General features: G+C 42.7%; 1 protein-coding gene across 2 annotated transcripts in view; it reads right to left on the minus strand.

Moving 5' to 3' along the window:
• The window catches only part of pold1 (polymerase (DNA directed), delta 1, catalytic subunit), a 234,870-nt gene that overhangs the window by 114,476 nt on the left and 92,475 nt on the right, over positions 1-27,919 (minus strand). The gene's annotated exons all lie outside the window — the stretch shown is intronic.

Here is a 27,919-nt window from a genome sequence, read left to right on the forward strand (position 1 = left end):
GTCAACTTTAATGAACTTACCTTCTAACAACTTTTGAAAATCCTTAGTTTTCACTTCAGGGAGGAATAGAGCTGCTCTAATAATATTAACTACTCTTAGTTCTGTGACGAGAATACACATAAAATTAAGATGTTTGCTGGCCTGGGTTAGCATCAGTGACATCAGCAAGTGGTCTGCCACCTGCCCTCAGGGGAAGGAGAGATAAGGAACAATGGAGCAGTGTCTGGAGATGTGTAATGAAGGGACGTGGGAGAGAGAGAGCTGTCTGGAGCGGCTCCCCCTTTGAACCCTGAACTGTTTGAAGTGATGGACAGGCGATACCCCAGCAGGGGGATAAAAAGGGACAGGTTCGCTAAGACAGACACACGCCACCCGAGGTAACGAAACCCTGGAAGCGGTGCGCCTCTCACGAGTGGGTGAGAAGTACCAGACAACGGCCAGGGTGGAAAGGTACGATCAGCGGGAACCCGGTGTGTGTCCGCCCTTGCCTGGGTGCCGGGTTCACTGCAGAGGATCGACTGCATCTGGAGGAGGGGTCACAGTCGGTGACCTCAGGTGACATCACCAAGGACCCACCCAAAAGTTGCTTGTGAGCAATCTCGCTGGTCTGTGAGTGAAGCCGTTCTGAATGATCAGTTGTTCCTGTTCTATCTCTCTCTTCCCCCACGTTGTCCATCGCCATGGCAACGATTACTGTGAACTGAACTACTAACTGGACTGAACTTTGAGTCACTTTGAAATTTGGTCATTTACCCCTAGACAACGATAGAGCTTGATTGATGCTGTTATCTTAATTCTGTGCACATGTGTGTTTATCATCGCTGAACTGTTGCATTTATTATCCTTTCGATTACTGGGTTGCTTGTTTCTTTAATAAAACTTTCTTAGTTCTAGTACTCCAGACTCCAACTGAGTGATCCATTTCTGCTGGTTTGGCAACCCAGTTACGGGGTACGTAACAGTTCAACTGGTGCCACTTCAGTACATGTTGTACTTTAGTACAAATGCCATATCTAGCACACCAGTATGCACTGAAGAACTGTTGTACTGTTGAAAGGCTTTTTTGATTGTCAAAGTAAAATGATCAAACTATGTGTAGGTTAACAGATACTACCTTCAGATTTGATTTATTTATTTACTTACAGATACAGTAAGGTAACAGGTCCTTCCAGCCCACTTTCTCAGAATTTCCAGCCTTATATTCCCACCGATTAGACCACACGACATAGGAGCAGAATTAGAACATCGAGTCTGGTCCACCACTCCATCGTGGCTGATCCATCATTCCTCTCAACCCCAATCTCCTACTTTCTCCCCATTATCTTTGACACCCTGATTAATCAAGAATCCATCAACCTTTGCCTTCAATACACCGAATGACTTGGCCAACACAACCATCTGTGGCAATGAATTCCACAGATTCACCACCCTCTGCCTAAAGAAATGTTTCTTCATCTGTTTTAATTAGACATCTCTCAATTCTGAGGTCTCTGGTACTAGACTCCCGCACTATAGGAAACATCCTCTCCACATCGTTGGGAGTTGAGTGGGATCCGTGATCAGCCATGATGGAATGGCAGAGCAGACTCAATGAGTTTAATGGCCTAATTCTGCTCCTATGTCTTATGGTCTTATCCACTCTATCCAGATCTTTCAATATTCGATAGGTTTCAATGAGATCCCCCCATCAATTCTTCTAAACTTTAGCGAGTACAGGCACATAGCCATCAAAAACTCCTCATATGTTAATTCTTTCATTCCTGGGATCATTATCATAAACCTCCTCTGGAGAATCTCCAATGCTAGCACATCTTTTCTCAGACAAGGGGCCCAAAGCTGCTCATGATATTCCAAGAAGACTTCGACCGGTGCCTTACAAAGCCTCAGCATTACATTCTCGCTTTTGTGTTCTAGTCCTCTTGAAATGAATGCTAACATAGCATTTGCGTTCCTTACCACCTAGTTAACCTGGAAGTTAAGCTTTAGTGAACCCTGCACAAAGACTCCCAAGTCATTTGTGCCTCTGACTTTTGAATGTTCTCCCTGTATAGAAAATAGTCCTCATCTTTATTCTTTCTACCAAAGTGTATGACTGTACACTTCATACTATATTCCGTCTGCCACTTCTTTGTCCATTCTCCCAAATCTATTTAAGTCCTTCTGCCGACACCTTGCTTCCTCAACACCACCCACCCTTCCACCTATCTATGCATCGGCTGCAAATTTGGCCACAAAGCCATCAATTCCTTCATCCAAATCATTGTCATACAACTTGAAAAGAAGCGGTCCCAGCACCAACCTCTGGAACACACCACTAGTCACCAGTAGCCAACCAGAAAAATGCCTCCTACTAGTCAGCCAATCTTCTATCCATGCTAGTACCTTTCCTGTAATACCACGAGCACTGATTTTGATAAGCGACCTCATCTGCGGCACCTTGTCAAAAGGCTTCTGAAAATCCAAATAAACAACATCCACTGGCTCTCCTTGGTCCATTCTGCTTGTTACTTCCTTGAAGAAATCCAACAGATACGAGAGGCAAGACTTCACTTTGAAGAAACCATGCTGACTTCAGCTTATTTCATCATGTGCCTCCAAGTACTCTGAAACATCATCCTTAATAATGAACTCCAACAGCTTTCCAAGCACTGAGCCTGTAATTTCAAGTCTTCTGTGTCCCTCCCTGATTGAAGAGTAGACTGGCATTTGGAATTTTCCAGTCGTCAGGAACCATTCCAAAATCTAGTAATCCTGGAAAGGTCATTACTAGTGCCCTCACAATTTCTTCAGCTACCTCTTTCAGAACCCTGGAACATAGTCCATCTTGTCTAGGTGACTTATCTACCTTCAAGCTTTTCAGTTTCTCAAGTACTTTCTCTTTAGTAATAGCAATGACACTCACTTCTGGCATTCTGCTAGAATCTTCAACAGTGAAGACTGACACAAAATACTTCTCAAGTTCGTCTGTCATTTCTTTGTTTCCACATTACTACTTCTCGCACATCATTTTCCAGCAGTCCAAAACCCATTCTCCTTTGTTTTACTCTTTATATATCCGGGGGGAAAAAAATTAGGTATCCTTTTTGTTACTGTTGGCTAGCTTACATTTATATTTCATCCTTTTTCTCCTTATAGCTTTTTTTTTAATTGCCTTGTGATTTTTAAAAGCTTTCCAATTCTCTAATATCCCACTAATTTTTGCTGTATTATAAGCCCTCTCTTTTGCTTTATGCAGTCTTTGACCTCCATTGCAGGCCCCAGTTGCCTCATCCTCCCTTTAGAATACTTCGTCTTCGGGATATATCTATCCTGCCTCTTCTGAATTGCCCACAGAACTCCAGTCATTGCTGTTCTGCTGTCATCACTGACAGTGACCTTTTCTAATCAACTTTGGCCGGCTCCCCTTGCATGCTCCTGTAATTCCCTTTACTCCACTGGAAGACTGATACATCTGACTTTATCCTCTCTCTCTCTCTCAAACTGCAGGATGAATTCTACCATATTAGGATCACAGTCTCCTAAGGGTTCCTTTACCTTCAGCTCCTTAATCAAATCTGCTTCATTACACAACACCCAATCCAGAACTGCTGCAAGCTACTCTAAAAAGCTATCTCGTATGCATTCTACCAATTCCTTCTCCAGATCCAGCACCATCTAGATTTTCCCAATCACCCTGCATATTGAAATCCCCCTTGATTATCACAGCATTGCCCTTTTTTACATGCCTTTGCCATCTCCCATTGTAATTTGTAGCCCACATCCTGCCTGTTCGCAGACCTTTATATAACTCTCATCAGGGTCTATTTATCACTGCAGTTTCTTAACTCTACCCAGAAAGATTCTACATCTTCTAATCCTATGCCATGTCCTTCTAAGGAGTTGATTTGATTTTTTAAACCAACAAAGCCAGACCACGCCTCTACCTACCTGCCTGTCCTCCTTTCCAATGTGTATCTTTGAATGTTAAACTCTCAGCTATGATCTTCTTTCAGCCATGATTCAGTGATGCCCACAACAACATACCTATCAATCTTTAATTGCGCTACAAGATCTATCTTATTCTGTATACCGAGTGCATTCTAAAACCTCCAGTCCTGTATTCATCACACTTTTTGATTTTGGTCCCCTCTTACACTTTAACTCATCCAACTGACTGCACTTTTGGCTCAATCCACATTGCATCTACTTGTATACCAACTGCCCCATCCTCAGCCCTATCCCTCTGGTTCCCATCCCCTTGCCAAGCTAGGTTAAACCCTCCCCACGAGCTCTAGCGAATCTGCCCACAAGGACATTGGCCCTTCGGGTTCAGGTGTAGCCCATGCTTTTTGTGCAAGTCATACATTCCCAGTAGAGATCACAGTGATCCAGAAGTCTGAAACCCTGCCCCCTGCACCAATTTCTCAGCCACACATTCATCTGCTAAGTCATCCTATTCTTATCCTCACTGGCATATGGCACAGGCAGCAATCCAGAGTTTACTACCCTGGAGGTCCTGCTTTTCAGCATTCTGCCGAATTCCCTATATTCTCTCTTAAGGACCTCCTTCCTTTTCCTACCTATGTCATTGGTACCAAGGAGCTGCAGTTCAATGCACTTTGTACTGATGTAGTTATTAGGGATTCTGGAGGTTTCCAGAAGTTCCCACATCTCTAGCTGTGTACGAACAAAGAAAAAACAACTTATTAGAAACTTTCTTTCTTACTTACTTAGAACCTCTGCCTGTTCTCGCCCAAGCTGGTTGAGACACAGCTGGATCACTCTAACAATGCCCCCACTCCAACAATGGTCATGTGACTAATTAACCCACTAATCAATACAGCCCTTTTCTTGCAAGCATTTACAGGGGGGAAAATAATAAAATAGAGTTTATGCTAAGCTATACAAAAACAAAGACTGACAAAAGACTGAGGCATTACAATGACACATCTATACATAAACTTCCCTTGGTGCTATTCAGAAGAGAGGCAGGAATTCTCCACTATGATCCTTTACCACATTTGATCACTTTTATTGTATTACTATACAGCACAGTTACAGACCCTTCCAGCCCAATGAGCCTGAGCTGCCAATTACACCCACGTGACCAATTAACCTACCGACCCGTACATCTTTGGAATGTGGGAGGAAACCGGATCACCTGGAGGAGACCCATGCAGTCACGTTAAGAAGGCACAAACTCCTGAGAGATAGCAATGGGAGGTAAACCCAAGTCACTAGCATTGTGATAATGTTACACTACCGTGCTGCCCCAATTACATGAAAATTGTTTCTGGCACTTTGACATATTCTACCTTTCTTAAATTACAATAGCTTCTGGCATCTCAAAAGTAGTTGACTGGCTATAAAGCATTTTTGGATGTCCTAAATTGTAATATCGTTTGAATACATACACAGTGCAGAATTAGCCCTTCCTCTGTATCCATCTTGCAATGCTAGATGTAACACAAGAAAACAGGAGCAGGAGTAGACCGACAGACCCTTCAAGCCTGCCACACCATTCAACTGATCATGGCTGATCTTTCTGGCCTCAACTCCCCTTCTATTCCACTTTCCTCTAACCCTCAATTCCACCATCTTTCAAATACATAGGGTTCAGGCTAATTGGGCCATCAGTTAATTGCAGAAGGCGCTTATTTGTGGTATCTCAAGAACAAAGACAAATCAAGAAAGTAGCGAGAATTCCCTCCACTTATTTGGTACACTATTCCACTTAATTGGTACAGGAGACTGTTACCAAAGTTTCTAACTGGCGTCAGCCCTGTGCAATGTGCGGCCATTAGACACTACACCATGCTTAGAAAGAACAATTTTTAAATAGCGTCAATTGCAAGTGTTTGTGTTTAAAAAGCAGATTTTTGTAACTGATAGTTGGCAAGAAATAAGCAGTAAGACAATTCAGAACTGTTTTACTCACTGCAGTTTCAAGCAATTAGGCTTGGAGATGCCAGAAAGGGGCTGGGAGTAGAAATGATTTTGCTACTTCAACAAGTTAGGAACTACAAAGAATTTGAAGGCATTGACAATCACTTTGAATGATACAATGAGAATGAAGATATAGAGGATGCAATCATCGAAAGCAATGTAGGAAGGCAGTCCATAATCTGCACTGAGTTTGCTCATTTAGTCAATCAAAAGAACACGTCTGTGTACACTGGATGAATTCCTCTGTCAATAATAATTAAGAACTAGTACAGCTTTATAATACTGAAGTAGTATTGGTAGTATTATAATTTACTCTGTATTTCATTTAAATACAATTTGTTACACAGTTAAATAGTAGCTTTTTTTTTTATACCTTGTAACTATTTCCCTGAAACTTTGACTTATTGGGGCAGTCTCTTAAATAGAACAAAATATATTTGTTCCCGTGTGTCCCAATTAACTGGAACCTGCTGCATTTAAATCTCTTTACCTTTCCTCCTTAAATATACCTAATCATCTGGACTCTACCATATTCGGGAGCAGAAAATTCCAAAGATTCACAACTCTTAAAGAAATTTCGACGTAGCTCAATTTTAAATGATCAGCCCCTTGTTTTTGTTGCTATGTCCTCTCATCAACTCCGGCCTGAGGAGCGACGCTGACCTGCTCCAGTTTGCCTACCATCACAACAGGTCAGCAGCAGGTGCCATTTCATTGCCTCTTCACTCAACCCTGGAACATCTGGACAGTGAAGATGCACACATCAGGATGCTCTTCAATAACTACAGCTTGACATTCAATCTTATCCTCCACTCAAAGCTAATCAATAAGCTTCAACACCTCTGCCTCAATACCTCCTTGTGCAGCTGGGTCCTTGATTACCTCACCTGCAGACCCTAATCAGCTCAGATTGGCAAGAACATCTGCTCCACAACTCCATCAGTACAGGTGCACCACAGGGCAGTGTATTCAGACCCCCAGCCGCTCTACTCACTTTATACTTACGACAGCAAGGCTAAGCACAGCTCCAAGGCCATATTTAAGTTTGCTGATGACACCACTGTCTTTGGCTGAATTAAAGGTGGTGATGAATCAGCATACAGAAGGGAGACTGAAAACATGGCTGAGTGGTGCCATAACAACCACCTCACAACCGATGGACCCACTTTCAACAACTCTTCATCCCATGCTCTTGAATCTTATTGCTTGCTTGTTTGTTTGTTTATTTATTTATTTATTGTATTTGCACAGTTTTCCATTTTTTTGTACACTGGTTGAACGCCCAAGTTTGTGCAGTCTTTCATTGATTCTATTATGGTTATTATTCTATCGTGGATTTATTAAGTATGTCTGCAAGAAAATGAATCTCAAGGTTGCATTGGTGACATATACACACACACACACACACACATATATACATATACACACACACATATATATATACATACACACACACACACTTTGAACTTCTTTGTGACTGCCCCACTTGGGTCCTTCAACAACACTGAAGTAACAATTTCATGACAACAGAGTGCACAGTCAAAGAAATAAACCCAATAGATCATAAATAAATTGCGCTCGGTTAACAATGCCTTACCTCAGGAAGATGCAGCTGAGGCGCAGTTCAGAAAGAATTACCAAAATGATTCCGGGGAAGAGAGGCTTTTGTTATACAGGCAATAAGCAATGAATAAAAAGTTGATCAAAGTATTTCCAGTTCATTGATATGACTTGTTATTGCAGAAAGAAAACATTTTCTGTGCAGAGGGATTATTTCAGTGTAAGAAACACTGGTAGAGAAAGATCAACAGGAAGGTGTCTGGACAGTGATAGAGGGCACAATAAAACTTTTCCATAAGACCTTAGCACATAGGTGCAGAATTAGGTTGTCCAGCCCATCAAGTTTGCTCCAGTATTTGACCATGGCTGATTTATTATCCCTCTCAACCCCATTCTCCTATCTTCTTCCCATAACCTCTGACACCTTAACTAATAAAGAACCGATCAACCTCTGCTTTAAACATATCCAATAACTTAGCCTCCACGGTCATCTGTGACAATGAATTCCACAGATTCACCACCCTCTGGCTAAAGAAATTCCTCCTCATCTCTGTTCTGAAGGGACATTCTTATATTCTGAAGCTGCATTCTCTGGTCCTGGACACTCCCATCATTGGAAACATCCTCTGCACATCTACTCTACGCTATCTAGGCCTTTCAATGTTCAGTAGGTTTCAATGTGAAATTATTCAATAAGAAATTATTTCTTCTAAATTCTAGTGGAATATCATTTTGCATTGATTATACTTGGGACTACGGTTCAGCAACGACACAGGTGAGAGGCACCTCAACATCACCTTTGTTGTGTACATACATCTACCGATGCTTCTGGACACATTTTCAGTGATGCTCCTGGAATCATCGGGTGTTTCGGGTCTTTCAACATCATACAACCTCCTCCAGGTGATCCAGCCGGGGCTGATCAGACCCCAGCTTGTGTCCAGATGGCCAGTTACTTATGACTCCATGGCTCCCCTCTTTTGAGCCACAGCCATCTTGAGGCCCTGGCATTGATTATACTTGGGACTATGGTTCAGCAACGACACAGGTGAGAGGCAGGTGTGATCTCTCAACTGTCTGTGCTATAATTGAGTGAACCTACTATTCCCTCTGTTCATAAGAAGGAAGCGACAGGAAAGGAAGGAAGAGGCAAGAGAAGTACTCCTAGGTGGGAAACAACACCTTTGTAGCAGCCAACACAAGTCACCACCGGTGATGTTTACGTACAAACAACCTTAAGGTTTGAACAGTTTGCTCTTAAGACAGTCAAACAGATAGCTTTTTCAGGTAGCGTGGTAGCATTGCAGTTAGCATAAAGCAATCACAGAGGCAGAGGCAGCTATGAGACTGCAGTTCAACTCTTGGAGTTAGAATTTCTTATGCCAGAAGGTAGCGAATCTGTGGAATTCATTGCTGCAGACAGCAGTGGAGGCTAAGACATTGGGTACGTTTAAAGCAAAGGTTGATAGGTTTGAGTAGCAAGGGTGTTAAAGGTTATGGGGAGAAGACAGGAGAATAGGGCTGAGAGGGAGAACAAATCAGCTGTAATGAAATAGTGGAGCAGATTTAATGAGCTGAATGGCCTAATCCTGTCCCTATGTCTTATGAATCTTATGACATTTACACATTCTCCTTGTGATCGCAAGGGTTTCCTTCATTTTCCTTCCATATTCCAAAGGCGTACAGGCTAGGGTTAGTGAGTTGTGGGTGTGCTAGGTTGGCGCAAGAAGCACAATCCTTATCAATTTGATTTGTCACAAACAACACGTTTTACTATACGTTTCGATGTATATCGGACAAATAAATCCAATCTTTCAAAAAGAATCATGACCAACTTCAGCACATTGAAATCCCTTAGTTCTCAGCAGTATTTTATGCTTAAGACTCTCCAAAACAATCCCACAAACATCAAAAAAAAATTTTTGGAATAAACTGCTGTGATTTTCCACTCTCCACATTTAGGAACAAGAAATTATTTTTACATTGTTCCTCCTTTACAACAGGAAGGTTTTCATAAACCCTTTTTTTTGTTTCAAGTTCTAGATAAAAGTCATCAAAGACTAAACTACCCCAAATAGGGACTAACTTCTGCAAAGTGCAACGAGAAATGAATTACTGCATTCCTCAATATAAATCTAGCTCTGACAACTCAGCTGACGAAGGCAGTGAACAGCTGAGTCTTAAAAAGGAAAGTCCCAGGCCCTAAATGCCTGTGTCTGATACATGAGCTAACTTGAGTCAGGATGGTAAATCAGAAGTTGCTAGCCAGCACCTACCAGCTAGGGAAAGGATGCGAGGGTGGAGTGGGATTCCTTCCTGGGCATCTTGTGATCTCCTTTTAGAAATTTTGCTCTTAGCTTCGGGGCAGAAAAAAATAATAAACCAGGCTCACATTTCTTTGAAGGAACAAGCAGTCTGTGGTATTTTCAATGTAAACATTACTCCACCGTCGAGGAAACCTTGAAAAGAAAATGCCTCAAGAAAACATAATCCATCACTAAGGACCCCCACCTCCCCCACTGTCTCTTCTCATTACTACCATCAGGCAGGAGGTACAGAAGCTTGAAGGAGCACACAATGTTTTAGGTAAAGTTTCTTCCCCTCTGCTATTAGATTTCTGAATGGTCCATAAACATTACCTCACATTCTTTTTGCTCTCTTTTTGCACTAGTGTTAATATTTACAATAAGAGAAAAACAACTCAAGATTCCTAGGACACATCATGCAGAAAGATGAACTAGAAAAACTCATACTCTCTGGAAAGATTGAGGGGAGTAAACCTAGAGGAAGACCTTGGCTTATGTACATCAAAAGCATAGCCAGGTGGCTACACATCAAGGAAATGGAATTCATCCAAAAAACAAAGCATAAATCTACATGGAAAACCATGGTCACCAAAGTCTGCATCAGATATGGTACCTAGACAGTTTATATTTACACTATAACAATAACAACTTTGGAAATAATTCAAAAAATCTTGGGGCTTGGGTGGTTACTGGTTTGGTTGAGCTGCCCTCCAATCTTGGTCATTCATTTGCAAGCATTTCGTCACCATACGAGGAGACATCATCGTACACTGTTAATTGTGGTGTGTGCTCCAAATGCTCGGCCTGTATACACCTATCAATCAGCTGATTGGTCACCATTATGGAAACTATTTATAGAGCACTTTTCCTACAGATCTAGTTCAATGGGATAAAAGTACAAGCATGAACATGAAATAAAAATAAACATGAAAACAAAAAGATGCTAGTTAAAAGCAAGGTTAAATAAATAGGTTCTAAGCTGGAGTTTAAGTGTCAACTGAGTCTGCATCCCTATTAGATGTAGGTATTGAACTCCACAGTCTAGGACTGCAGCTCAAAAAAGCTGACCTGCCAATTTATCTTTTACGGAAAATTGTTTAAATTTAAGAGACCAGCAGAAGACCCGAGAGTGATATCTTCCCCCATCCAGGTTTTGCTTAAAAGTGTAGCTGTGGATAGTCTGAATGAGTTGAAGATTGTCAGTAGATTGTTTTGGAAGGCCAGTCAAAAGAGCACTGCAGTAATCTAGCCTATTCAATATAAAGGCACAAATTAGTTTTTCAGCATCATTATGTGACATATGTTTCTTTATTATAATTTATAGTATGCTTTATATAGTCTACTGAAGTGCTGCTGCAAAACATTTCACGTGCAAGTCAGTGATAATAAGCCTGATTCTGATTCTCAAGCATTTACCACAACAAAAGGAGATCTAGAGAGGCAAACTTTAAACTTAAGTAAACTTGCTAAAAGAAGAAAAAAGCCAAAAAGTAAGAAATGAAAGTGTGTGAATTTTTGCCTTTATGGTTGTGAAATGTCTTAGAAAATCACCCTGACTCTGTAGAAACGACTCTCAATATCAATTGAGCTGGCGGTTCAAGGCTATATGTCCCTATAGAACAGCGACCAGTACAGCATAGTACAGGCCCTTCAGCCCACCATGTTGTGTCAACTTTTAACTGATGGATATCAATCTAATCCTTCACTCCCACATTGCCCACAAGTTTTCTTTCATCTATGTGCCCATCTAAGATTCTCTTAAATATCGCTAACGTAACTGCCTTTAACACTATCCCTGGAAGTGAAAATGACCTGAAAATTATGCCCTCTCATATTAGCCATTTCCGCCCTGAGAAAAAGTCTCTGGCTGTCCACTCAATCTATGTCTCTTATCATCTTGTATATTTCTATCAAGTCACCTCTCATCCTCCTTCGCTCCAAAGAGAAAACCCCCAGCTTGCTCAATCCTGGAGGGGCAAGGCTTGCAGGGCCTGATGACTGACCTCCTCTGCTGTTTTCTTGTTTTGGGATGGGTGATCTGGTGTCAACTCTTTACAAATAGTAACAAGGAACTGGCTACCAGAAACGGTAAAGAGGCACATTACAGAGCAGCTGTGCCAAAGTGCTTTACCAAACTGAAGGGCCTTTTACCATAATCTACACCTCTATATCCCCATCACACACCTTTATTCAAAATGGTTGTTGACCTATCTAGTATGATAGTGTAGTGGGTAGTGCTTGTAGCTCTCACTCTCAGCTTCTAGCACTGGCTAGCAGTTTTGCGAAAAAGAGAGTTGAATGTGCAAGTCTCTCCCTGCCAGTTCATAGTTTCTCCAACAGCAAGCCTCATGTAGTGCCTCCTCACTGGTGGCATGTAGAAACTGAACTCCTTTCGGACTCGAGCTGAACTACAGAGGATGGGGGGGGAGAAGGTCTGGCCCCTGCACACATAGTACACTGGTGTGTGGACACAACCTGGTGCTTGTGATCCAGCTCCCCAGCAATGGGTAAATAGCCCCACTGCCTTGTCAGCAGCCTCAGGAGAGACGAAGGCTACAGGAATAAATCCAGACAGAAAATCCTGAGTGGAGACCCAAAGGTAGCTGGACATCACTGAACATCCTTCCGGAAGCTCCTGCAGCCAAGCTGGTGCTTCACAAGCTTTCCTTTTCCACTGGTGAAGCCGAGAGAGAGATCTTGGCTACTGGGCATCTCAAGGTCTCCATACCTTCCACACAGGCTTGTGATGATGTTGATGATCACCCACTGTCCTTCGAAACAGATGGATGCTAACCAACCCACACCTTTATTCATGTTCCTGTACACCAGAGGTTCCCTCAGTTAATGGCACAGGTCCATGACATAAAAAAAAAGGAGTTTACACTAATCTGCTGCAGATGAAGGGTCTCAACCCTAAACACTGACTCTCACTTCCCTCCACAAATGCTGCCGCACCTGCCGAGTTCTTCCACCAGTATTATTTCCGGCTCCTTTTCCTAGCTCACATCAAAAGCACATGGGTCAGCTAGAAAACATTTGCTCCACACTATAACATATGTTCCCTTGTTCTGAACAGCCTCCCCCTCTTTGCAACTTTGAAATACACCTGCTTTCTCAATTGGAGACAAAGGAGACTGCAAATGCTGGAATCTGGAGCAACACACAAGATGCTGGAGGAACTCAGTGGGTCAGGCAGCGTCTCTGGATGAAAATGGGCAAGTTTGGTCGACAGTCTTGGTCAAGGCAGAAGGATAGAGGGGAGATAGCCAATGTAAAGAGGTGGAGGAAAGGGGTGGAGCAAGATGGGTGGGTCCAGGTGAGAGAGGTAATAGGCAGATGGAGGAGAGAGGAGAGTGGGAATGATATCAGAAGCTGGGAGGTGATAGGTGGAAGTGACAAAGGTATGAAGATGATGGAATCTGATAGGAGAAGGGCAAAACATGGAATAAAGGGAGGCAGGAAGGGGAACCAGTGGAAGGAGTTAGTGTGTAATGGGCAGGTGAAGAAAGTTGAGGGTTGGAAGGAGACATGGTGATTGGTCTTGGGGGGGGGGGGCAGACAAATCAGCAGAGTAAAGGACAGAGTAAACTAAAACAGAGGGGATAACTTCACACCCCCAATACTGAACTGATTCACCAGCCTAGGACTCACGTTCAAGGACTCTATAACTCATGTTCTTAATGTTATTTGTTACTTATTTAATATTTTTTTGTTCTTTTTGTATAGTATTTGTACATTTTGTTGCCTTTTGCACATTACATTGGTTGCTTGTCCATCTTGTGTGTAGTTTTTCATTGCTTCTATTATGTTTCTCTGTATTTACTGTGAGTGCACACAAAAATTGAATCTCAGGACAGTATATGATGACATAAACATTATTTAATAAAGTTACTTTGAACTTTAAAGGTTTGTTGATCGAAAACATCAACTCCATTTCCCCTGCATTGATGCAGCCTGACCTGCCAAACAGCCTCAGAATTTTCTGTTTTTATTTCACAATCACAATAACCAGCTTCTGTGAACATTCATCCAGTTTTTAAAATGCTGTAGCAATGACCACCAATACCACAGATTTTTATCTCTCACAGTAGTTTGAAAGATACCTTATCAAAAATATTCTGAAAGTCTAAGTCCATACAAACCTAGTAACACCCCCCGTAAAACCGTCTAAAAGCTGCATCACAACTATTCTGATCATCAAATCCTCTGCCCTGCTGATCACTAAAAATCTTCCTAAAGGTCCCTAACTGGAACTCAAAATTATACTGCTTGGTGATAATAAATACAAAGTTATCTTGACACTTGCAATTATTGTGTCAATAACATAGATCACTCTTATAACTGAGTACCTTCTACAGAGCAGACTTGTACAAGGATCTGTCGTGTTACCATTCTCTAATCGTCTTTCCTTACAGTACCTGATATCGAAACCAGAATCAGGTTTACTGACACTGACACGTGCTGTGAAATTTGTTTTCGTTTGCAACAGAAATATAATGCAATACATAAAAAATAGTAGTACTAAGTTACAATGAGGAATAAACAATAAATAGTGTAAAAAGAGAGTAAATAAGCAGCACATAAACGGAAGGATCCTGATGAAGGGTTTTGGCCCTAAATGTCAACTGTTCACTCTTCTGACCTGCCGAGATTATTTTGTGTGTGTTGCTCTGGATTTCTAGAATCTCTTGTGTTTGTGTTCATGGACTATTCAGAAATCTGATGGCGGAGGGGAAGAAACCTGAACTGTTGAGTGTGGATCTTCAGGCGCCTGCACCTCACCACCTCCCCCCACCCCCCCCCCCGATGGTAGTAACAAGAAGGCATGTCCTGGATGGTGAAGGTCCTCCATAATGGATGCTGTCCTCTTAAGGAATCTTTGGAAGATTCCGTGGTAGACAATTCCATAGTAACATTTTAACCAGGCCTGACTGTAGATCACCCCTCCTCAAACACAAGAAAATAGGTGCAGGCATGAGTCATCACGCTCTGCTCGTCCATCCCATCAATTAACAGGATCATGGCCAATCTATGGTGGCATCATCACTCTTCTGTGCCATTATTCCTAACCCCCTCCTCCCCAAATCCCTGATCTTTCAATATTCATCCACCTCCACTTGTAATATTTCTAATGATCAAGCTTCCTTCATGGAATTCAAGAGATCCACCACCTCCTGGGAGGAGAAATTCCTCTGCACCTCAGTTTTAAATGACCAGCCCTTTATCTTGTACCCAAATCCTCTTCTTCAAGACTCTCTCACTGGCAAAAACTCCACAAAGCCCTCTGTATATCTAAACTTTGAATAAGGTTACTTCAATTCTTCAAAACTCCAAGGAATATAGCTCAAGTTACTTGATTTCTTTTGGTAAGACAACCTTTTATCTTGGGAACTAGCCTGGTAGATCTCCTCTATGCTGCCTCCAACATTACTACAGCTGTCCCTGGGTTACAAAAGGGCTCCATTCTTGAGAACCATTGTAACCCAGGTTTAGAAAGTTAAAAATGAACAATTAAATGTGTAGGTATGGATCATGCACTGCTTTAACAGAAGAGCAAACAGGCACGAGAAGAGCAGCCACTTGACCTGCTGAGTTCCCTGAGTGAACAAATCACCCCCATACAGACCTCTGAACAACCGGCACAGCAGCTCAAACCACTAATTCCTGCCGAAAATATCACCACCTTCTATGGCAACACACAGCTGCAGGGTCAGACTCTGACCACACGAGCTAACTCCAAATCATTTGGTTCACCTCACACTCACTTGTTAGAAAGTTAGGGAAGCTTAACTCTTCAAAAATTCTTTTAGAATTCATTGGAAATTTTAGTAAAGTCAAAAATTTGCAAGTCAAGGCCCATTTTCTCATTCATACGTAGAAACATCCATAAATCAGACTCTTATTACCAATGAAGGACATATATACCTTCTTTATGTAAAGAAACTACAACAGGATTCGATGTGGGACTTCACCAACACCTCATACAATTACAACAAAAACTCTGTTCCTAGACTCCAACCTTTTGCAATGAAGGGTAAATTGCCATTTACTCAGTACTTATTGGACCCGCCTGCTGGTTTGTTGTGATACATGCAGTACAGCACCCAATTCACTCTAACTTCACTCCCCATTGTCTCGCTTAATTTGTCTAGAGCTTAATTTGATTATCTGCCTTTTGAGTTCTCCTACCAAAGTGCACGATCTCAAACCGCCCCACATTAAACTCCATTTGCAGGAATTTTGCTCATTCACTTAACCTACATCCTGTGCAAAATTACATAATCCTTATTAACAAGCGCCCCCCCCCCACCCATTTTTTCCCCTCATCGGCAATCTGGAAATCCTATACCGTTCAGAATCCGATTTAGTATCACCAGCATATTTACTGTTTTGTGGCAGAAGTACAGTGCAAGACAAAAGTTACTAAAGCTACAAAAAAAATTAATTAATAGTGCCAAAAGAGGAATAGTGAGGTGTTGTTCATTGACTATTCAGAAATCTGAAGGTCAAGGGGTACAAGCTGATCCCAAAACTGTGGCCCTTCAGGCTCCTGTACCTCCACTCACAACACGCTGGAGGAACTCAGCAGGTCGGGCAGCATCCGTGGGAAAGATCGGTCGACGTTTCGGGCCGGAACCCTTCATCAGGACTGGCGAAGAGTCCTGACGAAGGGTTCCGGCCCGAAACGTCGACCGATCTTTTCCACGGATGCTGCCCGACCTGCTGAGTTCCTCCAGCGTGCTGTGAGTGTTGCTTTGACCCCAGTATCTGCAGATTATTTTGTGTTTACAATCCTGTACCTCCATCCTGATGGCAGAAATGAGGAGAGGGCATGTCCTAGATGGTGAGGGTCCTTAACAATGGATGCTGCCTTCCTGAGGCAGTGTCTCTTCAGGATGTCCTTGATGGTTGGAGGGTTGTGCCCGTGATGGAGCTGCTGGCTGAGTCTACAGCCTATTTTGATCCTGCCGATTGGAGCCTCCGGATTGGAGAGGTAGTGATGCAACCAGTCAAAATACTCTCCACCGTACATCGACAGAAACTTGTCAGTCTTTGGTGATACACCAAATCTCTTCAAACTCCTGATGAATGAAGTAGAGCCACTAGCATGCCTTCTTCATGAGTGTATTACTGTGTTTTGGCCCAGGATAGACCGCCTGCCGGCTCCCAGGAACTTGAAACTTCTCACACTTTCCCATCACTGACCACCTCAATGAGGACTGGTACATGTTCTCCTGATCTCCCCTTCCTGAAGCCCAGAATCAATTTCTTGGCCTTGCTGATGTTCAGTGCAAGGTTGTTGCTGTCACACTATTCAAGCAGCTAATCTATCTCGCTCCTGTACATCTCCTTCCTCCGGGTCATTAATATAAACAGTGAATTGTCTGGGGTGGTGGTAGAGGCAGATACGCAAGTGACATTTAAGAAACTCTTAGATAGGCATATAGATTATAGTAAAATGGAGGCTATGTAGGATGGAATGGTTAGATTAACCTTAGAGAAGAGATTCAAAGCTCAGTAAAAATTTCTGGGACGTAGGGCCTGTACTGTACCAGAAGTGGCTATGCATCCAAAAAGAAATCTGGGGCAGAGAGAAAAAATAATACCAACAACTTGTACAAGAAGAGATGTAGCCAATCTCTTTTACTATCCATTAGACAAGATTTGGCTAGTCTGCTGCATGAATTAAAGTTCCAGGTATCAGCTGCTTTTCAAAACCTCATCCAAGTGAAAGTCAAGCCCAGCTGTACAATGGGGTGAGATACTTGCCTGAACAAATGTTGGCAAAAGTACATTTCAATCAACGTGGCAATGATTCATCACTGAAGAGTTAAATTCTCGAGTTGTGACACTCAAGTGTTGCGATGTTTTAACAGTTCCCATCCCGAAGGCTGACAAGAATCTTCTATCACACATGGCTGTGGTTTATTTTGCTAAGTTATACTAACCTCATGCTGTGGAGGGCACCCTGTAAGTGTGCCTGTGTTTCATACCCGTCCCATTCACAACTTAATTTAAGAATATTGCAGTTTTTATTTACCTGTTTTATGTAAAAAAAATTACACATTTCCATATATTATGAAGAACACATTGTAAAAAATCATTTGTGCTTAAGTCATTGTTATCCTGTGCAAAGATGAAAATCTATTTATTTTTCAGCTCAGCACAAGCTTGTCACTTATCAGAATCTTGCAGTCATATTTATTTTAAAAAAAATCTCTTGCACAATTTACAATGATCTGATGACATTGTCCATTACATTTTTAACAGATCTTTGCAACAGCTTGAACCATGCTTGAACAGCTGTGACATTATATTAGAGATCATTACAAAATGTTCATTACAAATATTCATTACAAAATGTAGTTGGGTCCAAAATTCTAGATTCCAAAATGTACCCTTCTGAAACATTTGGGTTGGCTCCTACTTGACTTAGTGACAGTTGTGTTGGACACTTGGCCAAGGAGGGGGATGAAGGACTTGACCCAAGATGAAAGTAATACTACATCGGCTAGTGTTAGAAAACTATCCACAAGGATCCATGAATATCAGCTGGCTGTGAAGCAGCATGACCAACTCTCCCTAGCCTCTATCCATGAAGATAGAGGGGCACAAACTTGACTGGACATCTGTGACTGTCAAGGTGCAAGCACACACACGGCTGCAAGAGAATTCCCAGAAGCATGGTTTTCCGCAAACAATTTTGTAAACATGAATTCCTCCCCACGTCAGAACAGAATTTCTGAAATTGCATCCAATCTGCTGATTGAAAAGTATATAAAAGTCAAGCATTCGGAGGACACACCACTACCAACAGCACACTGACGATGTTGTCTATCATGGTAACAAAACATTTGCAAGTAAATTGCTAAGATCAGTGAATAACTCAACCCTCTAAAAATGTCCCTAATGAATCATCCTCAACTATCACTCTGGCAGTGCATCCCTGATGTACACAACACTCTGTAAAAGCCTCCTGTACCGCTGACCTCTCCCCTAAACCTTCCTCCATTCACCTTAAAAAGATGTCCTCTGGTACTAGCCATTGTTGCCCTGGGAAAAAGTTATTGGCTGTCCACTCTATGACTCTCATAATCTTGTACATCTATCAAGTCACGTCTCATCCTCCTTCGCTCCAACAAGTCCTAGCTCATTCAATCTATACTCATAAGACATGTTCTCTAATCCAGGTAGCATCCTGGTAAATCTCCTCTGCACCTTCTCTAAAGCTTCCACATCGTTCCTATAACAAGGTGACCAGAATTGAATACAATATTCTAAGTGTGATCTAACCAGAGTTTTAGAAAGCTGAAATGTTACTTCAAAACTCCTGAACTCAGTCACTGACTAGTGAAGGCCAACACAGATATGCCTTCCGCCAGAGAAAGCAGGATCTCCCAGTGGCCACACATTTTAATTCCACATCCCATTCCCATTCTGACATGTCTATCCACGGCCTCCTCTACTGTAAAGATGAAGCCACACTCAGGTTGGAGGAACAACACCTTATATTCCGTCTGGGTAGCCTCCAACCTGATGGCATGAACATCGACTTCTCTAACTTCTGCTAAGGCCCCACCTCCCCCTCGTACCCCATCTGTTACTTATTTTTATACACACATTCTTTCTCTCACTCTCCTTTTTCTCCCTCTGACCCTCTGAATATACCCCTTGCCCATCCTCTGGGTCCCCCCCCCGTCTTTCTTCCCGGACCTCCTGTCCCATGATCCTCTCGTATCCCTTTTGCCTATCACCTGTCCTGCTCTTGGCTCCATCCCTCCCCCTCCTGTCTTCTCCTATCATTTTGGATCTCCCCCTCCCCCTCCAACTTTCAAATCCCTTACTCACTCTTCCTTCAGTTAGTCCTGACGAAGGGTCTCAGCCTGAAACGTCGACTGCACCTCTTCCTAGTGATGCTGCCTGGCCTGCTGCGTTCACCAGCAACTTTTATGTGTGTTACAGATATGCCTTCTTTACTACCATATCAACTTGTGCAGCAACTACGAGGGACCCCGAGATCCCTCTGTTACTCCACACCAAATCCTCCATCTAACCTTGTACTCTGCCTTCAAGTTCCACCTCACAAAGTACCCCTGTATATTTCAAGATAGAAAGAGTAATCTGAGATGTTCAGAGGGTGGTCAAATATACCACTGATGTAGAACATCTTATCCTGTTCAACACAATTTTTGCTCAACTTAATTGCAACCTCATTGATCCCCTCCCTCCATGAAAATTTTGCAAGTCATTGGAAAACAGCTGCCTTCTCCCTACTTACATAAACATATTCTCAGTATTTTTTACTTATCTGTATTTGTACAAATTACCTTTTACACACTTTGTTCTACTGTGAATGTCCACAAGAAAATGAATCTCAGGGAAGCACATGGTGACATATCAGTACTTCGCTAATAAATTTACTTTAAACTTTGAAAACAAACTTTAATGCTCACATACATACTGCCAGAGAATCACAAAGATTAAAGGTTGGAAGGGTGCACAGAGTTAGGACCAACTACATACAAGAGCAACCTAACTAGCGCCACTCTCCCAATTTCCATAGTTCAGCCAAATAATTCTAAACATTTATTCAGTGCCTACTTGAACGATATGATTACATCCACTTTATCACTCCCTCCAAAGTGTTTTCTAGATTCAAACCACATTCTTTGTTAGAAAGTTTCCAAATGATAGACTTAGTCCCTTAGCTGTTGCGATTTTAAACAGCTCCGTTCGATTACCTCTTAAGCACACACTCTTCCGGGAAGAAGTCCATTAACTTCTTCATTCTATTCATAGTCTGTTCTCCTATGACTCAATCAAGTAAATCTCTTCTGCCCCTCCATAAAGTCCTTAACATTTTTCCTGAAGTGCAGCATCCAGAATTGATCATAATATTCTAGTTGTGGCCAAACCAACAATTTGTAAAGAGTCATTGTAAATTCATTTACAGAATGCTGGAGATTAGGTCCTGATGAAGCATCTCAGCACGAACATCGACTATTTATTCCTCTTCATAGATGCTGTCTTGATTCCTCCAGCATTGTCAGTGTGACTACGCATTTCAAGGATTTGCAGAATCTTGTGTTTATAACTTCAGTTCCTCACATTCAATAACTATGTTTATAAAGCTCAGTATCCTATACAGCTTTACAATTACTTTTTCTAACCTGCCCAACACACACAGAAAGCCGGAGGAACTCATCAAGTCAAGCAGCATCTATGGAGGGAAATCTCATGCTGGCTAAGGTTAAATCAGTTTTAATTTTATACCCTAAGCAGATGTCAGTTACTCCCCACAATAGTAGAGGTAGACAGAACACTGATTAACTTGTGCCAAGTACCTGGTTAGTCACCCATTAAGCCTGCACTAGATTCTGCTGGTAGATGGGCTCTTGCAGCCAGTTGCAGGTGTGGAAGGAAGTTGGTGGCCCATTTGGGTACATTTTCAAGTTAGGTGAGAAGAAGAAGGGGAATTAAATAGGGTGGGTGGGGGAGTAATTAAGGAAGTTTCTGTGCTTGAGCAACACATACAAAAAGCTGGAGGAATTCAGCAAGTCAGGCTGCATTAATAGAGTGGAATAAACAGTCGCTGTTTTGGGCCAAGATCCTTCACATTGTCAACTGTTTATTCCCCTTCAAAGATGCTGCTTGACCTGCTGAGCTCCTCCAGCATTTTGTGTGTGTTGCACAAGGTTCCCAACACGTGCAGAATCTCGTGTTTATGGTTTTCAAGCTGCCCAACCAATTTCATGAATTTACATGTAGTTTCCCACAGCTCCCTGCAATCTTGAACCACATTAAGCACCATGTGCAATTAATTTATTCTTGTCACATGTACCATAATACCATGGAACATGCTGTTTTGTATGCAATCCTTTCCAGACCAGTTCATCACCAACTAGGAAATACAATAAATATATTAGATTAATTTTTCCTTCAGGGATAAGCAATAAAACTTATATACATCTAATCTAAATTTATCTAATACATATTGCTTCTGCTAGTTCTTCCTGTGAGAATGACAAACACGCATTTCTTGGTGCTAATTTTTACCTGCCTGATGTTCATCACTTCCACCAATTTAAATCCTCCATCTTTCTCACAGTTTCTCACATGGTTTCATGTTTGGCGTCGACTGCAAATTTGGAAACTGCACAATAAATCATTAATATACTTTAAGAAAAACAGTGGTCCCTATAACTAGCTCCTAGGGACACCGCTATGTGAATCAAGTTCAGATTTATTATCACCGACTTTGGCAATGTGAAATTTGTTGTTTTGCAGCAGCAGTGCAAAGACAAACCCACTATAAATTACAAAACAAATAAATAGTGCAAAAATAAGGAATAATGGAGGCTCTGCACTTGGTGAATCAAGCAATCTCTGTTTATCTTGTTGGTAAGGGAGAGTCTGTTGCTGACTCTCGAGTTGGAAAACTCGGGGAAAAAAAGCGACACGACAGACTTTAACATCGCAAATCAGCGAGTTGCTTTGTTATGTCTCCACTTTCGCTGTGAAGTGGGGGGGACTTCTCTTTCTTTTTATCAGGGGGGGAGAGAGAGAGAGAGAGAGAGAGTGCGAGCGAGCCTGTGGTATGTCGAATTGTCAGGAGAATGATTAGCTTTTGTTGTATGGCTGACCATGGTCTTTCTTGGGTGCTTTGCTGTTACTTGCTTGGTGGGTGGAGGGTGCTGATACTTCTTTTGCGATAGTGGGTGGGGGTGGGGGAAGGTCATTGCTTTGCTGCTGCTTTTGTATGGGAAGGGGGAGTGGAGGGGCTTTGGGGTTCGAACGTTTTGACTGTCATTCGGTCTTTGGGGCACTTCTGCTTTCGTGGATGCCTGCAAAGAACAAGAATTTCAGTATGTATATTGCATACATTTCTCTGATATTAAATGGAACGACTGAATTATTGATTCATGGACCATTCAAAAATCTGATGGCAAAGAGGAAGGCATCATTTCTGAATTGTTGAGTTTGGGGTTTCAAGCTGTGAGATACATCTCCCTGATGGTAGTAACAAGAAGCAGAAATGTCATGGAAGGCAAGGGTCCTTGGTGAAGTACGCCAACATCTTGTTGCACAACCTCGTGGGGAAGGTTGTGCTTGTGATGGAGTTGGCTGAGTCTATGATCCTCTGCAGCCACATGTAATCATGTGATGCAACCAGTCAGATTGCTCTCACTGCACATCTATAGATATTAAGAGCAGTCTTTAGCGATATACCAAATCTCAGTTCCATGCTGTGTGTGTTGGGCCCAGGATAAACCCGCTGAGATGCTGTCCTCCAGGAACTTGAAGTTGCTCACCCTTTCCACTGTTGACCCCTCAAATGAAGAATGGTGTGTGTTCTCCCCTCCCAACTCTCCACAATCAATTCTTTGGTCTTGCTGATGCCAAGTGTGAGGTTGTTGTGAAACCAATCATCCAGTCAATCTATCTCAGAGCTGTATGCCTCCTCCTCACCATCTGAAATTCTACCAACAAGGGTGTCACTGGCAAATTTATAGATAGCTGTGCTGAGCTAAGTAGTCAATAGTGTGAAGAGCGTAGAGCAGATTAAGCCTGCATCCTAGAGGTGTACCTGTTTTGATCATCAGTGAGTTGTTGTTACTGATCCATTCTCCCAATACCCTTCAATGTAAAAGAAACCATTCAATGCTCCTGATAAGACACAAGAGATTCTGTAGATGATAGAATACATGAACAACACACACAAAATGCTGGAGGAACTCCTGGCTTCTCCCCACTTCCTTTCCAGTCCTTTTGAAAGGTCTTTGCCTGAAATGCCAACTGTCCATTTCCATCTATGGATGCTGCCTGACCTGCTGAGTTTCTCCAGTATTTTGTGTCAGTACTCTTGATACTTGCAGCTTAGCCTATGTTCAGCAACATGAACATGCTACAGAGGACGTGTACAGATGTCAGGCTGGCAAGCACTGTGGATAAGGACCAGCGAGGGATGAAGGCTGGTGGCCCACTGGGTCAGCTAGTACCCCTAGGCTGGCTGGACCCGAGATCAGATTTCCATGCGAGCAGGAGGCACAAGAGCTGGTGACCTTCTAGGTACACCAGTTGGCGAGAGTAAAGTTCACATTCTGTCATCAGTGGACCCAGAGTTCAGGGTCCCATCATTGACTGGTCCAGAGATCAAAACCTGGAGTTCAGGGTCCTATCAACCAAACATCTCCGGGCTGATACCGAAGATCGAAGCTGAAGGTCAATTGGAATTCTGAAAGCTAATTGTTGAAGTCCTGGATCTATGAATCTGAAGTTCACAAGGGAAGTCAGAGGCCCTTTGTGCACATCCACTGCGCTGGAGGGCTTGGAGGCCCGCCCTGAGGTTGGAGAACTTTCTATCTGGGCGTGTGGGTGGCAGGGAGGAAAGGGGCTTCTTTGTTGCTGTTGTTTTGTTGCTTGTTGTGTTGTGTTGTTCTGCCAAGCACTGTGGCATGCTACATTGGCGCAGGAATGTGTGGTGACAATTGCGAGCTGCCCCCAGTACATCCCTGGGTGTGTTGCTTCCTTATGCAAACAATGTACTTCAATCTATGCTTCAATGTACTTACATGTGCTAAATAACCTGAACCTTCTAACTACACTATTTCACCATTTTTATTCCACAAGTCTCTTCTGTTATCTTACTTTTCTGGAAGTTTACATGCCCAAGCCACAAAAATCCTCTCCATTACATTGATAATAAATAATACCGCAGCCATTGAAAAATTTTGGTAATCTATATTTAGTGAGAAGCAGCTACCCAAAGCATGTGAATGCTGTATTTTGTTCCTATCACTGCAACAGTATCTGTAAAGCAACTGCTTCCCTTTAACGTTTTCAGTTTTTAATCATCTGCCAAGAAGAAAAATTCCTGGAAGAAAAATACCACAGTATTATTTTGGTTCCCTTTCACAATTGTATGCAGAATCAAAGTACTATTTTCTGGGGCTTATTCCTCTTTCTTCTCCTGCTCCATGATGTTGCACATTGCTCAAATTTGGAAAAAGATATTGGAATATTTGTTAGTGCTATTCCATATCCAAACGATGCAAGTTTTTGCAAGACTTGGACTGCTCACCTCCCCAGTTATTACTCCTCAACCAACAGGCTCTTCAAGCAGACAGGATGACCACTCAGCCCAACACTGAATGGATTCCACAACCGAATAACTCACTTTGAAGGACACTGCAACAAGGATTCTACGATTTCAGTCTCTGAAGCTGACATGCAGGCTGCCTTCAGGAGGGTGAACCCATAGAAAGCATCCAGACTGCACCGTACTTGACCACGAAGTAAAGACCTGTACTTATCGGCTGGCTGGTGTGCTCATTGAGATCTTTAACCTCTCGCTTCAGCAGCGTGTGGTACCCACCTGCTTCAAACAGGCTTCAATTATTGCCAGTGCCCAAGAAAAGCACGGTGACCTGCCTCGATGACTATCGCCCAGTAACACTTACAGGTGATGAAACACATCGGCTCCTGCCTGAGAGACAACTTGGATCAGCTCCAATTTGCTTACCGAAGCAAAAGGTCCACAGCAAATGCCATCTCATTGGCTCTACACTCAACCCTGGAACATCTGGGCAGCAAAGATGCAGATATCAAGATGCTCTCTATTGACTACAGCTCAGCATTCCATACCATCATCCCCTCACCACTAATCAATAGACTCCAAGACCTTGGCCTCAATACCTCCTTGTGCAATTGGATCCTGGATTTCCTCACTTGTAGACGCCAGTGAGTTCAGATTGGCAACATCTCCACAATTTCCATCAGCACAGGTGTACCACAAGGCTGTGTGATTAGCCCCCTGCTCTACTCACTTTAGACTTATTACTGTGTGGCTACACACAGCTCCAATGCCATGTTCAAGTTTGCTGATGGACACCGTTGACCAGAACAAAGGTGGTGATGAATTAGCATACAGGAGGGAAATTGAAGATCTGGCTGAGTGGTGCCACAACAACAAACTCTCACTCAGTGTCAGCAAGACCAAGGATGGATTATTGACTTCAGGAGGAGGAAACCAGAGGTCCATGAGCCAGCCCTCACCAGAGGATCAGGGGTGGAGAGGATAAGCAACTTTAAATTCCTAGGTGATACTATTTCAGAGGACCAGTCCTGGGCCCAGCACGCAAGCACAATTACGAAGAAAGCAGTACAGCACCTCTACTTCCTTAGGAGTTTGCGAGATTTGGCATGACATCTAAAATTCTGACAAACATCTATGGATGTGCAGTGAAGAGTATATTGACTTGCTGCATCACCACCTGATACAGAAACACCAATGCCCTTGAATGGAAAATCCTACAAAAGGTAATGGATACGGCGCAGTCCATCACTGGTAAAGCCCTCTCCAATATTGAGCACATCTACATGAACCGCTGTCGTCAGAAAGCAGTGTCCATCACCAAGGATCCCCACAACCCAGGACATGCTCTCTTCTCACTGCTGCTATCAGGAAGAAAGTACAACAGCCTCAGGACTCACACCAACAGGTTCAAGGAACAGATACTACCCCTCAACCATCAGGTGCTTGAACAAAAGGGGATAACTTCACTTGCCCCATCATTGAAATGTTCCCACAACCAATGGACTCATTTTTAAATTTCACAGCCTGATTCTAATTCTGGTTCATTCCAACTATGAAGGAAGGCAGGGTCCAAGAAAGCAGTCCTGTGGTGGAAGAGCTGCCAATGGAGCTGACAAGAGGTGGAGAGAGTTCGAGTGACGCAGGGCAGAGTATCGGCACAGAGCACTCTGAAGTTTTAAACAAGTTTAAGACCCTTTGCAATTTCTGTGGGTTGGAGGAGTTGGTGTTCCATCTTTATGGTTGATACAAAGCAATGTAGGTACAGTCATCTGCAACATGCCCCCTTCTCAATACTACCATTAAGGAGGAGGTATAGAAGCCTGAAGGCCCACACTCAATGATTCAGGAACAGCTTCTTACCCTCCCTCATCAGATTTCTAAGTAGTCTATAAACACTAGCTCATTATTTTGGTCTCTTTTCCACTGTTTATTTATTTTTTATATTTCTTTTGCATCTTTTTTTCCAGGTATTGCTCTGTACTGCTGCTGCAAAACAACGAATTTCATGACATACTATATGTCAATGATAATAAACCAGATTCTAAATGATTCTGAAGAACTACTTGCCACAGGGAAAGCTGACTTAGTTACCAGCTACTCTGCAGTGAGTACGAGAAGTATATGCATAATTCACTTAATAGCTAATGAAGCATTATCAGCAATTCACTCTTCCTTCCACCCACTTTTATGTCATCAGCAGTGATGCCCAACTTTTCCCCATCCTTAACATCAGCTGGCAGGTCATCTGTGCAGCAACCAAATGATAAATGAGGGGAACTGTCAACTATTGGAAACAGAAGGTTGGCAGGATCTGTTCTGAACAAAATCCCTTTTCTGAAACGCTCTCTGGGACAGCAAATACTCAAACTTTTATAAATGCACATTTGAGAGCATCCTAACATGCTGCTTCACTGTGTGGTATGGAGACAGCACTGAGGGGGACAGGAGGGCTCTACAACGAGCACCTAAAAATGCCCAACGCTTCCCCGGCACCTGCCTACCCACCATAAAGGACATATATACAGAAAGGTGCTGGAAATGGTCAGAAACTTCACGAAATATCCCACCCTCCTTTATGAACTGTTTGTCCCAATTCCAAAGAACAGGGTACACAGCATCCACGCCAGGACCACCAGACACAAAAACAGTTACTTCCCTCAAGTCGTCAAGATGATCGACACCTCCCCCATCAACCCACCCCAACACCATTAAATAGTCACTATATTGGGTGGCAGGGTGTCCCTACCAAAGGAGGTGTAAGGTGCTCCTTCCCTCTGCTAGCCTGCAGGTCACCCATGGCAAAGGTGTAGCACCCCCCGGATCAGTGTCACATAAAGTAATGGGAGCAGGTAGTAAATGGTCGTATGAGCAGCTGGTGAATGTCACAAGTCCTAGTTATGCCACCACTGACGCCAGGCAATCTCTGAAGAGTATTGATAATGGCTGGGGTCACCCGTCTTGTAAAAACATTGCCCAGAAGGTAGCAATGGCAAACCACTTCCGTAGGAAAATTTGCCAACCATAATAACCT

Source organism: Mobula hypostoma, chromosome 11 (assembly GCF_963921235.1).
Source record: "Mobula hypostoma chromosome 11, sMobHyp1.1, whole genome shotgun sequence".
NCBI lineage: Eukaryota > Metazoa > Chordata > Chondrichthyes > Myliobatiformes > Myliobatidae > Mobula > Mobula hypostoma.